A 12,779-nucleotide genomic window follows, 5' to 3' on the forward strand; every position below is an offset into this window, starting at 1 on the left:
TTCCTCACATATGGCGAGATTATGGAGTGTCAGTAGATTTGAAATGCCCCTTCATTAAAAAAAGAAACACACTATAGGCATATAGCTCACTGAGAAACATTCTGATGGGAAGACTGGGGCACACATAACCACAGGAAGGATGTCTGAAGCATACAGCAGCATTTACACACATCATAACAAGGGTTCCGTGATGCAAATTTGAGCAGGGATTCAGGGAGGCATTCCAGCATTTTGTGAATAATTGGTGTTTACTGTGAGCAAAGCCGGCACTTGGACAGGCCAGCACTGGGAAAACTTCCACCTTATCACCAGGAGCCACTAAGGTTGTGCACATGACTGGTGTCTCTGTTGGCTCTGATGGCTGTGGTCATAAAACAGTCAGATGTACATCGTTTTGCACACAACAGACAGTGCCAATAAAAGCAGAGGGTCACAGTCTCATCCACAGAAGAAATTCTGGTGCAGTGTTCATGTTCCCCTGCATCTGCCTTGATCCTGTCCCTCAGTCTAAGCTTCAGATCCACTAATAGCAGAGCTACAGTGCTTCAGTCATAGCCTCCTGGCAGCAGATCACATTCTGAATGAGTCTGCTTCTGTGCTAGGCATTCCACACAGCCCTAACTCTAACAGTCCCAACCAGGAAGCACAGCACCTGCGACCAATGAAGCAGGAGTTCGCTAACATGAACTACGCCACCAACCCAAAAGAAAATGGCAGTTGTGTTGTTTCATCATCTGTAAAATGCAAATACTGCTTTCCATATCAGCACTGGCAGCTGAAGCAGCAAGCTCTTTTAAAATGCAAACCCAGAGTGTTTAAATTCTCAGGCCATGCTATTTTTCAATTCAATGTATTTTGTATAGCGCTTTTGACAGAGAGCAGTCACAAAAAAGCTTTACAGAGAATAACGCTTCTCAGAGATTTTGTGTTGCTGTGAACAGAGCTAAAACCAAGACAGGTGGTTTCAGGGAACCAGTCCAGCAGCCAGGAAGACACTGGAAACAGGTTACCAAACCATGTAGCACTTAGGTTAGCATTGCTACTTTAAGGCTGCATGTGTGCAGGCAGTGACCCTGCCACTGACATGTGGTGAAGAGGAGGTCAAAGGTCAGAAGGCCTCTCCAACACAAAACAACAAATGAACCCACTCAGTCAACAGCTTGGCTCACATACATACGGGAAGCTCACCCCTAACCTGAAACACACACTGAAGCAGCCCAAAGCCTTGGAAGAGGCCACCTTCCTTTTGCCCGACAAACTGCTCAGTGACTAAAAACAGAAACAAATAAAATCAAATTCGTTTTTTTAATTAAATTAAAATATTTTTTCAACATTAAAAAGAGTAAAAATGTAAGAAGTAAGAATCAAATAAATACAAAATAATTCAGAAGATCCAAAAATGCATTTAAAATTAAAATAAAACAATTGGAAATATTTTTACAATAAAATGACAAATAAACACAGAATCCAGAATTGTGTCTGAATGGAGGACAAATATAAGCAATCCATTCGAACCCTGAAAGGGTTAGCTACCCATCAGCTGGGTGCCATGTCTCAGTCGAGGTCTAAAAAGTATTCCTGCCAGTGTGTGGTTGAGCTGCAGCCATTATGTTTCACCAGAGCCCAACGGCCTCATTTATAAAAATGTTCTTAGATTTATACTTGACCTTAGTCTTAAGATCATTTCCGACGGCGTGCTTACGTTCAATTCATAAAAGATACTGAGCATAAAAAACCTTGCTTACGCAGGTTCTAAGAAGCCCATTTAACTTATGCACCTGTGATCTATAAATCTCAAATTAACTTAAAATTGACGGCACCTGAACGTGCCTTACAATCAGCGATTTCCCCTTATATAATGCTAGCACAAATGAGGGTTTAGTCAGGAATAACTATGGACCAAAAGAGAAAAGCAAACTTTTTGGAAGATCATCATGCGCAAAAAAGTCATTCCGGTCTCTGAAAACTTTCTCCATGATTACTTTTTTCTAATTTGACACACTATTTATAGAAAATCGCATCCTGTTTTTAATTCAAAACACCTTGCGTCTGGAAATTAATTCCTCACACCTTTAATTGATAATTCCTATCAAATTGTTCATAAAGCTAATGCAAAGTTCACCACAGGCTTGGACGCAGATGCGTCCCAAACTGCAATACCCCTACATAACCAGCAGGAAAATCACTTGCGTCAAGTCTAGACTTTGCGTAGAGATAAGATCATTTCCACGTCAAAGTAAGGTTTTATAAATAACTACTTATACGTGGTTTTCTGCATAAGTCATACTTAAGATCAAAATTGATCGTAAGTCCGTCCTATAAATGAGGCCCCTGCTGTACAATAAAAGCACTGTTTTGCTAAGGGATGTGTTCCATTAATTTTCTCTCTGTGATACACAGTCCCACCATGGGGGCTTGGAATTTGCTGCTCTTCTATCCTGTCATTTTTTAAACACACTCTTCCCAGGAAACAGACTACCCTCCATCTGCACAGTCAGGGATGTTCTCCTTCTGCCCAGGCCACTGGTGATGGCATTATTACATAACTATCTTCAGGGCCCCCAGGGCTTGGCCTTCTTGGCAGTAGTTTCAATAGGCCAGATATTCCAAGGTTATTGATAAAGATTCTGCTTTAATACAATTCTGAGCTTTTTCTTTCTTTCAAACAGGACAGCATGGCCTGGTTTTTATAATCCAACAGAAGAATGATGCCCACATAGCTCAGTAGTTTCGGCCTGGTTTTGATAGTCTAGCAGAACAGCAATGCTGTTCTGGGGAAGGCCTGGCCTATTGAAGAGAGACGGACTCCACCCGAGCTGGAGAGGTTCTCGTGTCCTATCAAACAACATAGCTGCTAGTCTTAATAAGGCCAGATCCTGACACTCCATCAGGGCACCAGCCAGGCCGCAGGCTTCTAACCTTAATTTGAGGGGCGATATAGCTCAGGAGGTAAGACCGATTGTCTGGCAGTCGGAGGGTTGCCGGTTCAAACCCCGCCCTGGGCGTGTCGAAGTGTCCTTGAGTAAGACACCTAACCCCTAACTGCTCTGGTGAATGAGAGGCATCAATTGTAAAGCGCTTTGGATAAAAGCACTATATAAAAGCAGTCCATTTACCATTGTGAGTCGCTGTCTAGGCTGATGCAAATCACAGGACCAATAGGGTTTGCACATCACTGGCAACAATGTAAATTTGCAGGAAAAATTTAACCCTACAAGAAAAGCTAGTATGCATGCACCAGAGCAGGAGTCAATTCCATTTCAATCCATTCAATTTAGAAAATAAATTCAATTGAAATTCAATCAATTAATTGAAAGTTGATAAATTAACTAAAAAACAATCATCAGAGTTTTCATCTTATCCCTCCAATCTTAGCAGCAATGACTTCATGAACTTCTTCAATCAGAAAATTAAGGCTATTAGAGACCAGATTTCCAAACTGTCTCCATCATGCACTATTTCTGTTCATGTTAATAAACAGCCCCGCACCTGGTTACAACAGGAAGATTTACAGATGGCAGTACTAAGCTGTTTTACGCCCATTAGCATGGTTGAGTTATCTGAATTAGTTATGTCTTCAAAACCGACGACCTGTATACTCGATCCTATTCCTTCAAACTGGATTAAAGAACTATTTCCAGTACTAGGCCAGCATATACTAAAAATCGTTAACACATCCCTAGTCACAGGATACGTACCTGAGTCACTAAAAGTGGCAGTCATTAAGCCATTATTGAAGAAACCAAACCTAGAACCCGATAAATTGGAAAATTATAGACCTATTTCAAACCTTCCATTTCTTTCAAAATTATTGGAGAAAATTTTTGCTAAGCAACTAAGTGCATACCTTAGCTCTAACGGTATCCATGAAGTATTCCAATCTGGGTTTAGACCCCACCACAGCACAGAAACCACACTTATCAAGGTTACAAATGATTTACTAATGTCAGCCGACCGTAACTCTGTCGGTTCTTGTGCTCCTCGACCTGAGTGCAGCTTTTGACACAATTGACCATGGAATTCTTCTGGACAGACTCCAGGCCTGTGTTGGACTTCATGGACAGGCACTCGCATGGTTTGGATCATACCTATGTGACAGGAAACAGTTTGTCAAATAAAAAGAAGATGAGTCCAGCTCCTCAATAATGAAATGCGGTATTCCACAAGGATCAGTACTAGGACCAGTACTCTTCTCGCTATATATGCTACCACTTGGCAATATTATCCGGGCACATGGCGTAGAGTTCCACTGTTATGCGGACGATACCCAGATTTATATTTCAATGAAACCTGGCGAAGCACTGCCGCTTTCACGGTTAGAGGCCTGTATTGTAGATATCACAGTTTGGATGCTTTCAAATTTTCTGCTCCTGAATTCAGACAAGACTGAAATGTTGGTTTTAGGTCCCAAAATATTAAGGGAGAAATTGTCTACTCTCACCTTAAACTGTGATGGTTGTTTGGCTGAACCTAATATGGTCGTTAAAGACCTTGGTGTCACCATTGATCTTGATCTATCTTTTGACACCCATATAAAAAACATATCCAGAATTGCCTTCTTTCAGCTGCGCAACATAGCTAAAATTAGACATTTCCTGTCAGTAAGGGATGCTGAAAAAGTGATCCATGCGTTTGTTACGTCTAGGTTAGACTACTGCAACGCCCTGCTTTCTGACTGCCCTAATGACTCGTTAAAGAGTCTCCAGCTTGTGCAGAATGCAGCTGCTCGTTTCTTGAGCAGAACTAAGAAGTATGAGCACATTACACCAGTACTAGCGTCGCTTCACTGGTTACCCATTAAGCATAGGATAGACTTCAAGGTTTTGCTCCTGACTTTTAAAGCTCTGCATGGACGTGCACCTGTGTACATATCGAACCTGCTCCTACCTTATAAGCCCACAAGGTCACTCCGATCTCAAGACGCAGGCTACTTGGTAGTCCCAAGAATTTCCAAGAACCTAAAAGGTGGTAGGGCTTTCTCCTACAGGGCCCCACTACTGTGGAACCAGCTTCCAAAATTGATATTTAAATCTAGATTAAAGACGCACCTCTATGCTCAGGCTTACAATCAGTTGTAGTCTGGAGACAGGGTGCGAGAAGCCTGTAGTCATAGAGCTTTGTAGGTGGCAATCCTTTCCTTACTGTCACCTGTCAATCAGCTGTGACCCGACTTTACATGGGCTGGCTCTTGATAGGCGGGTATGGTTGTCTACCCCTCATGACTGCATGGGCTCTCCATCCCTGTCCTAGTAGATATGCAGCCATATTCTACTCCTGGCGGGGTCCCCCCAATACATACCACTGGCACTTTACTCACTGTCTGCTATATTGCAAATTCCCTAATTGCCGTTTCCACCCTCTTCCCCACGTTGCCGGCGGGGCTCTTGCCCCAACCCTCGAGAGTGCTTTGAGAGTCGTCTGGTCTCCCCACATCTGCGGTCCAGCCCCTCCTTCGTCATTGCCTCCACCCTGCCCACATCTGCCGCCACCTGCTGTTCCCCATCACTGCTACCCGGCCCCACATGCTGGTCACCAGTCGGCACCCTGAGCCGACCAGAGGAGGATGGGTTTCCCCCTTGAGCCTTCCAAGGTTTCTCCCCATCTGCCACAGGGAGTTTTTCCTTGCCACTGTTGCCTTAGGCTTGCTCCTGTGGGGGTTTTGGCTAGGGTTGTCTGTAAAGTGTATTGTGACAACTGTTGTAAAATACGCTATACAAATAAAATTTGATTTAATTTGATTTGATTTGCACTGCGTAGCTGAGTAGTTTCTCTCCCACAGTACAAAGTTCAGTGGCTCTGCTTTTGAAATGGCAACAACAAAACCAAAGAAAAAGAACTGCCAACATGGTTCATCTGAGGATGGTCATAGCTTTAACTGCTTTTCTCTGCTGACGATGGTCATAGCTCTAACTGCCTTTCTCCTCTAGAGGATATTCATAGCTTTAACTGCTTTTGGTCTGTTGAAGATGGTCATAGCTTTAATTGCTTTTCTCCTCTAGAGGATGGTCATAGCTTTAACTGCTTTTCTCCTCTAGAGGATAGTCATAGCTTTAACTGCTTTTGGTCTGCTGAAGATGGCCATAGCTTTAACTGCTTTTCTTCTCTAGAGGATGGCCATAGCTTTAACTGCTTTTGGTCTGCTGAAGATGGTCATAGCTCTAACTGCCTTTCTCCTCTCGAGGATATTCATAGCTTTAACTGCATTTGGTCTGCTGAAGATGGCCATAGCTTTAACTGCTTTTCTCCTCTAGAGGATGGTCATAGCTTTAACTGCCTTTCTCCTCTAGAGGATGGTCATAGCTTTAACTGCTTTTGGTCTGCTGAAGATGGTCATAGCTTTAACTGCTTTTCTCCTCTAGAGGATAGTCATAGCTTTAACTGCTTTTCTGCTCTAGAGGATGGTCATAGCCCTAACTGCCTTTCTCCTCTAGAGGATGGTCATAGCTTTAACTGCTTTTCTGCTCTAGAGGATATTCATAGCTTTAACTGCTTTTCTCCTCTAGAGGATGGTCATAGCTTTAACTGCTTTTCTTCTCTAGAGGATGGCCATAGCTTTAACTGCTTTTCTCCTCTAGAGGATGGCCATAGCTTTAACTGCTTTTCTCCTCTAGAGGATGGTCATAGCTCTGAATGCCTTTCTCTTCTAGAGGATGGTCATAGCTCTAACTGCCTTTCTCCTCTAGAGGATGGTCATAGCTTTAATTGCTTTTCTCCTCTAGAGGATGGTCATAACTTTGACTGCTTTTCTGCTCTAGAGGATGGTCATAGCTCTAAATTCCTTTCTCTTCTAGAGGATGGTCATAGCTCTAACTGCCTTTCTCCTCTAGAGGATGGTCATAGCTTTAACAGTTTTTCTCCTCTAGAAGATGGCCATAGCTTTAACCGCTTTTCTTTGCTGACGATGGTCATAACTTTAACTGCTTTTCTGCTCTAGAGGATATTCATAGCTTTAACTGCTTTTCTCCTCTAGAGGATGGTCATAGCTTTAACTGCTTTTCTGCTCTAGAGGATGGCCATAGCTTTAACTGCTTTTCTCCTCTAGAGGATGGCCATAGCTTTAACTGCTTTTCTCCTCTAGAGGATGGTCATAGCTCTGAATGCCTTTCTCTTCTAGAGGATGGTCATAGCTCTAACTGCCTTTCTCCTCTAGAGGATGGTCATAGCTTTAATTGCTTTTCTCCTCTAGAGGATGGTCATAACTTTGACTGCTTTTCTGCTCTAGAGGATATTCATAGCTCTAACTGCCTTTCTCCTCTAGAGGATGGTCATAGCTTTAATTGCTTTTCTGCTCTAGAGGATGGTCATAGCTCTAAATGCCTTTCTCTTCTAGAGGATGGTCATAGCTCTAACTGCCTTTCTCCTCTAGAGGATGGTCATAGCTTTAACAGTTTTTTTCCTCTAGAAGATGGCCATAGCTTTAACCGCTTTTCTTTGCTGACGATGGTCATAACTTTAACTGCTTTTCTGCTCTAGAGGATATTCATAGCTCTAACTGCCTTTCTCCTCTAGAGGATGGTCATAGCTTTAATTGCTTTTCTGCTCTAGAGGATGGTCATAGCTCTAAATGCCTTTCTCTTCTAGAGGATGGTCATACCTCTAACTGCCTTTCTCCTCTAGAGGATGGTCATAGCTTTAATTGCTTTTCTCCTCTAGAGGATGGTCATAGCTCTAACTGCCTTTCTCTGCTGAGGATGGTGCTTTTCTCATGTAGAGGATGGTCATAGCTTTAACTGCTTTTGGTCCGCTGAAGATGGTCATAGATTTAACTGTTTTTCTCCTCTACAGGATAGTCAGAGCTTTAACTGCCTTTCTCCTTTAGAGACAACAAGAGGATCAGAAAATTCACCGGTTAGAAAGGCAAGAACAAAGAAACAATAAACTCAAACGGTGTGGGGAAAAGGGAATAAGATGCAACTCAAAGCCGTCAACAAATTCTCTTTGTGTTGCAAAACAAAAGTCTGCAGTTCAGTCATAGGATTTAAAAATCATACAGCAAAATAATTGCCATGTGTCCACCTGGGCTGTTTTTGTTAAGAGCAAATGGTTATTTACACAAGCCAAGGCTTTTTCTAATGAAAGGGTTATACTCAGCTAGGCTATCCCATAAGTCATCACTGTTATGAGGCCTCCTGTGCAACACTGTCCTTCCTCACCTGTTTCTGCTGGAAAACATCCATAATAAAATCCAGAGCAGCCCACAATGTTTTTTGTTTTACTGAATATAATTCTGACAGCATTATTTCTTTCCTTCACCTGTCCAGTCATTATCCTCTGCGCCCCTCTGAATCAGCTTGCAAAATGGATGGGGAGGAGCAGTCTATGATATGCTGCATCGATGACTGGTTTTCATCCCTAGATGCAACACACGAGTGAAGGTTACAATGTAGTCTCTCATGTTTCACATAACATTGTGAATGACAGGGCGTCATAGCTCAGGAGGTAAGACCGATTGTCTGGCAGTCGGAGGGTTGCCGGTTCAAACCCCGCCCTGGGCGTGTCGAAGTGTCCTTGAGTAAGACACCTAACCCCTAACTGCTCTGGTGAATGAGAGGCATCAATTGTAAAGCGCTTTGGATAAAAGCACTATATAAAAGCAGTCCATTTACCATTGTGAGTCGCTGTCTAGGCTGATGCAAATCACAGGACCAATAGGGTTTGCACATCACTGGCAACAATGTAAATTTGCAGGAAAAATTTAACCCTACAAGAAAAGCTAGAATGCATGCACCAGAGCAGGAGTCAATTCCATTTCAATCCATTCAATTTAGAAAATAAATTCAATTGAAATTCAATCAATTAATTGAAAGTTGCACATGCTGTTCAATGAACATTTTTCACTTAACAAATGTAATTTTAATTCATTTCTTGAATTGACTGAACTGCACCCTGGCAGATGCACACATTTAATTCTTTATTTGAGACCAAAATAAAACATTAAAGGGCCCCAGTTTTTAAGGTCAGGGATGTCTTAGAGTTACAAGAATCAAACACACAGACACGGTCACATCTATTTTGAGAACAAAGGGACCACATTTCTCCGTAATCCCACAAAGGTGAGTTGTTGTGCAGTGAGGATTTCCTCCCAGTCATACAGAGCCTCAGGAGACAGACATCGCTCGGGTAAATGGCTCAGTCACATGCTGGTCTGACTTTCATTCACAAAAGCATGCAAATCAGCTGTGGTGGAACGATCTTTCTCAGTGTTCCTTCCATACAGTGTAGGGCCAACAATAAGCCAGCCTGAGCTGCAGGCATGTCCACACAGGTGAGCACACAGGAAGTTATGAAAACAAATACTAGACAAAGCACAGTCAGTTTTGACAAGCATGCTCACCTGAGTATGTCCTCTCAGTCATGGTCCAAATTGGGTGGATCATTCTGTAGGCCTGACATCCAACACACTGTTTAAATTCCATGTGGAAATTCAGTACAGAAACATTACTTAAAGTATTTTTGGTTAGGAGATGCCTTTGAACTGGCATGAAAACACAAAATAGGGCATGTTTTCACTCCCTAGTAAATTATTCTGCTGCTATTTCTATCTACCCAGAGACTTCTCAAGCAAGGGTACCACAGGTGACTGAAATAATAAGAATGCTGGTTGTCATTTAACGAGCCAACCTTGAGGAGGCCATACATGGTTAGTTCAATTACATTTTATTTGTATAGTGATTTTTTAAATAGACACTGCCACAAAGACAGAAGAAACTGAAAGAAAAATTGGGCAAAAACCAGGCCTGTACCGCCAAATAGCAAACAATTGAGGATAAAGGGAAACTCCCTGATGGGAATAAAAACATGGTATCTATTATGGTTGAGAAATAACTCCCCCATGGAAAGAACTTTCTGGAGGAACCCAGCTACAGAGGGGGAGCCCATCCTCTGCTCACCAGCTCGGTATAATAGTTAGTCAGAAATTTAATCAGGGATCTATCAGAGCAAACAATAAAATGGGTTGGGCAGGTTATAGTCTTTGGAGTTAGGATAGCTGTTAAAATGGTAAAATGGGCAGTCCAAGCAGAGAGATGAATAGTAATATGCAGTTCAGAGAGGTGGGGTGATGCATCTAGGCCTTGGCTGCATCATGGTATGGGCTTGAACTAGGAGAAGGACAGGGGTGTAGCTCAGTGAACCAGGACAGGGACAGGGGTGTAGCTCAGTGAACCAGGACAGGGACAGGGGTGTAGCTCAGTGAACCAGGACAGGGACAAGGGTGTAGCTCAGTGAACCAGGACAGGGACAGGGGTGGAACAGTGGGAAGGAGCAGAAGCTCCAGGGAAGAAAATACAGAAGAGAAGGATTAGGCACTGTATAATTATGAGATTAACTGTTGCATGTATAAAGGCCTGAGTGTTAAATGGAAAAGCCCAAGTGTGCACTGCTATGGCAGCTTATCTAAAAGGTGTGAAGAAAGAGGGTGTACACAAACATGAGAGTGATCCTGAACTGGCAAGACGCCAACACCGCACAACATAGCATGGCACAGCACAGCTCAGCACAGCACGACACAGCACAACACAGCACAGCACATCACAACACAACACAGCACAACACGGCACAGCACAGCACATCACAACACAACACTACACAGCACAACACAACACAACACTGCACAGCACAACACAACACAACACAACACCGCACAGCACAACACAGCACAGCACAGCACATCACAGCACAACACATCACAACACAACACAACACAACACAACACAACACTGCACAGCACAGCACAACACATCACAACACAACACAACACAACACAACACAACACTGCACAACACAGCACAGCACAACACATCACAACACAACACAACACAACACAACACAACACAACACAACACTGCACAGCACAACACAACACAACACAACACCGCACAGCACAACACAGCACAGCACATCACAGCACAACACATCACAACACAACACAACACAACACAACACAACACTGCACAGCACAGCACAGCACAACACATCACAACACAACACAACACAACACAACACAACACTGCACAACACAGCACAGCACAACACATCACAACACAACACAACACAACACAACACAACACAACACTGCAAAACACAACACAACACTGCACAGCACAGCACAGCACAACACAACACAGCACAGCACAACACAACACCGCACAGCACAGCACAGCACAGCTCAGCTCAGCACAGCACGACACAGCACAGCTCGGCACGGCACGGCACGGCACGGCACAGCACAACACAACACTGCACAACACAACACAGCACAACACAACACAACACCGCACATCACATCACAGCACAGCACAGCACAACAGCATGCGACCCTGCTCAGGATAAGTGGGTATAGATAATGTATGGACACAGACACATATTGAGTTGCATGAAATTCAGATGTACTTTATATCCTATCTGTCTCTCATTTGGACATTTCACACCTACAAATGCATGGTCACAAACTGTTCTAAAATGGAATGGTTGGTAAATATTTGGTATTGATGCAAATTAAATTTATCATTGGAAACTGAGAATGCTCCAGAACAAACACAATTAAAACACATTTCTGACTTTAACACATTTTTACAGTCGATTCACAACAAACAAATTATTTTAAAGATGGATGAAGGCTCATTCTTCACATCTGTGGCAGAAAGTGGTGTGCTGATTTAGATTTATGTGCATTTCCAGTTGAAAGCAGGATGTAAGAGAGAATAAAAAGAAGAACAGAGATGATTTAAAGACTGAATATAAGACCACATCCTGTCATATCAGACCGCTGTCTATAAACCTCAGGCTTTGGAAGTCATGTACCTACAGCCATAAAAATACTTATTTCTTTGAAATTACACAATGGCACAGTCACATACTTGCTATCTGCAAATGAAACACGCAAAGATATACGAAATAGCCTGAGATATTTAGGGTCTGAAAATCAGTTTTATAGTATAATGCATCCCTAAACTGGGAGTGGCATCTGTGCCTGTGGGCCTGTCTTGGGGGATTTGGTGAGGATGGTCCACATCCAGGGGGCCATTCTAATCGGCAGGGGTGGGTGAGAGAGTGCGGCTCAGAGCGGCAGTTGATGCGCCAGAGTCTGACAGACAGGCAGGCAGGCAGACTGGCAGGCAGACAGACAAACAGGCAGGCAGGTAAACAGACAGACAGACAGGCAGACAGGCAGACTGGCAGGCAGACAGACAGACAGACAAGCAGACAGAAAAACGGGCAGGCAAGCAGACGAACAGGCAGGTAGGTAGACAGACAGGCAGGCAGGCAAGCAGACAGACAGACAGAAAAACAGGCAGGTAAGCAGACAGACAGGCAGGCAGGTAGACAGACAGACAGGCAGACAGACAGACAGGCAGGCAGGCAGGCAAGCAGACAGACAGACAGGCAGACAGAAAAACAGGCAGGACAGCAGACAGACAGGCAGGCAAGCAGAGAGACAGGCAGGTAGGCAGGCAGGCAAGCAGACAGACAGACAGGCGGGCAGGCTGACAGGCAGGCAGACAGACAGACAGACAGACAGACAGACAGACAGGCAGGCAAGCAGACAGGCAGGCAGGCAGGCAGACAGACAGACAGACAGACAGGCAGGCAGGCAGGCAGGCAGGCAGGCAGATAGACAGACAGGCATGCAGACAGACAGACAGACAGACAGACAGGCACACAGGTAGGCAGGCAGACAGGCAGTCAGACAGACAGATAGACAGACAGACAGACAGACACACACACACAGGCAGACTGTCCCCCCACCCCCCACCCCCCATCCAGGTGGAAAATTTCAC

This window comes from Anguilla anguilla, chromosome 17, assembly GCF_013347855.1.
Source record: "Anguilla anguilla isolate fAngAng1 chromosome 17, fAngAng1.pri, whole genome shotgun sequence".
Classification (NCBI taxonomy): Eukaryota; Metazoa; Chordata; class Actinopteri; order Anguilliformes; family Anguillidae; genus Anguilla; species Anguilla anguilla.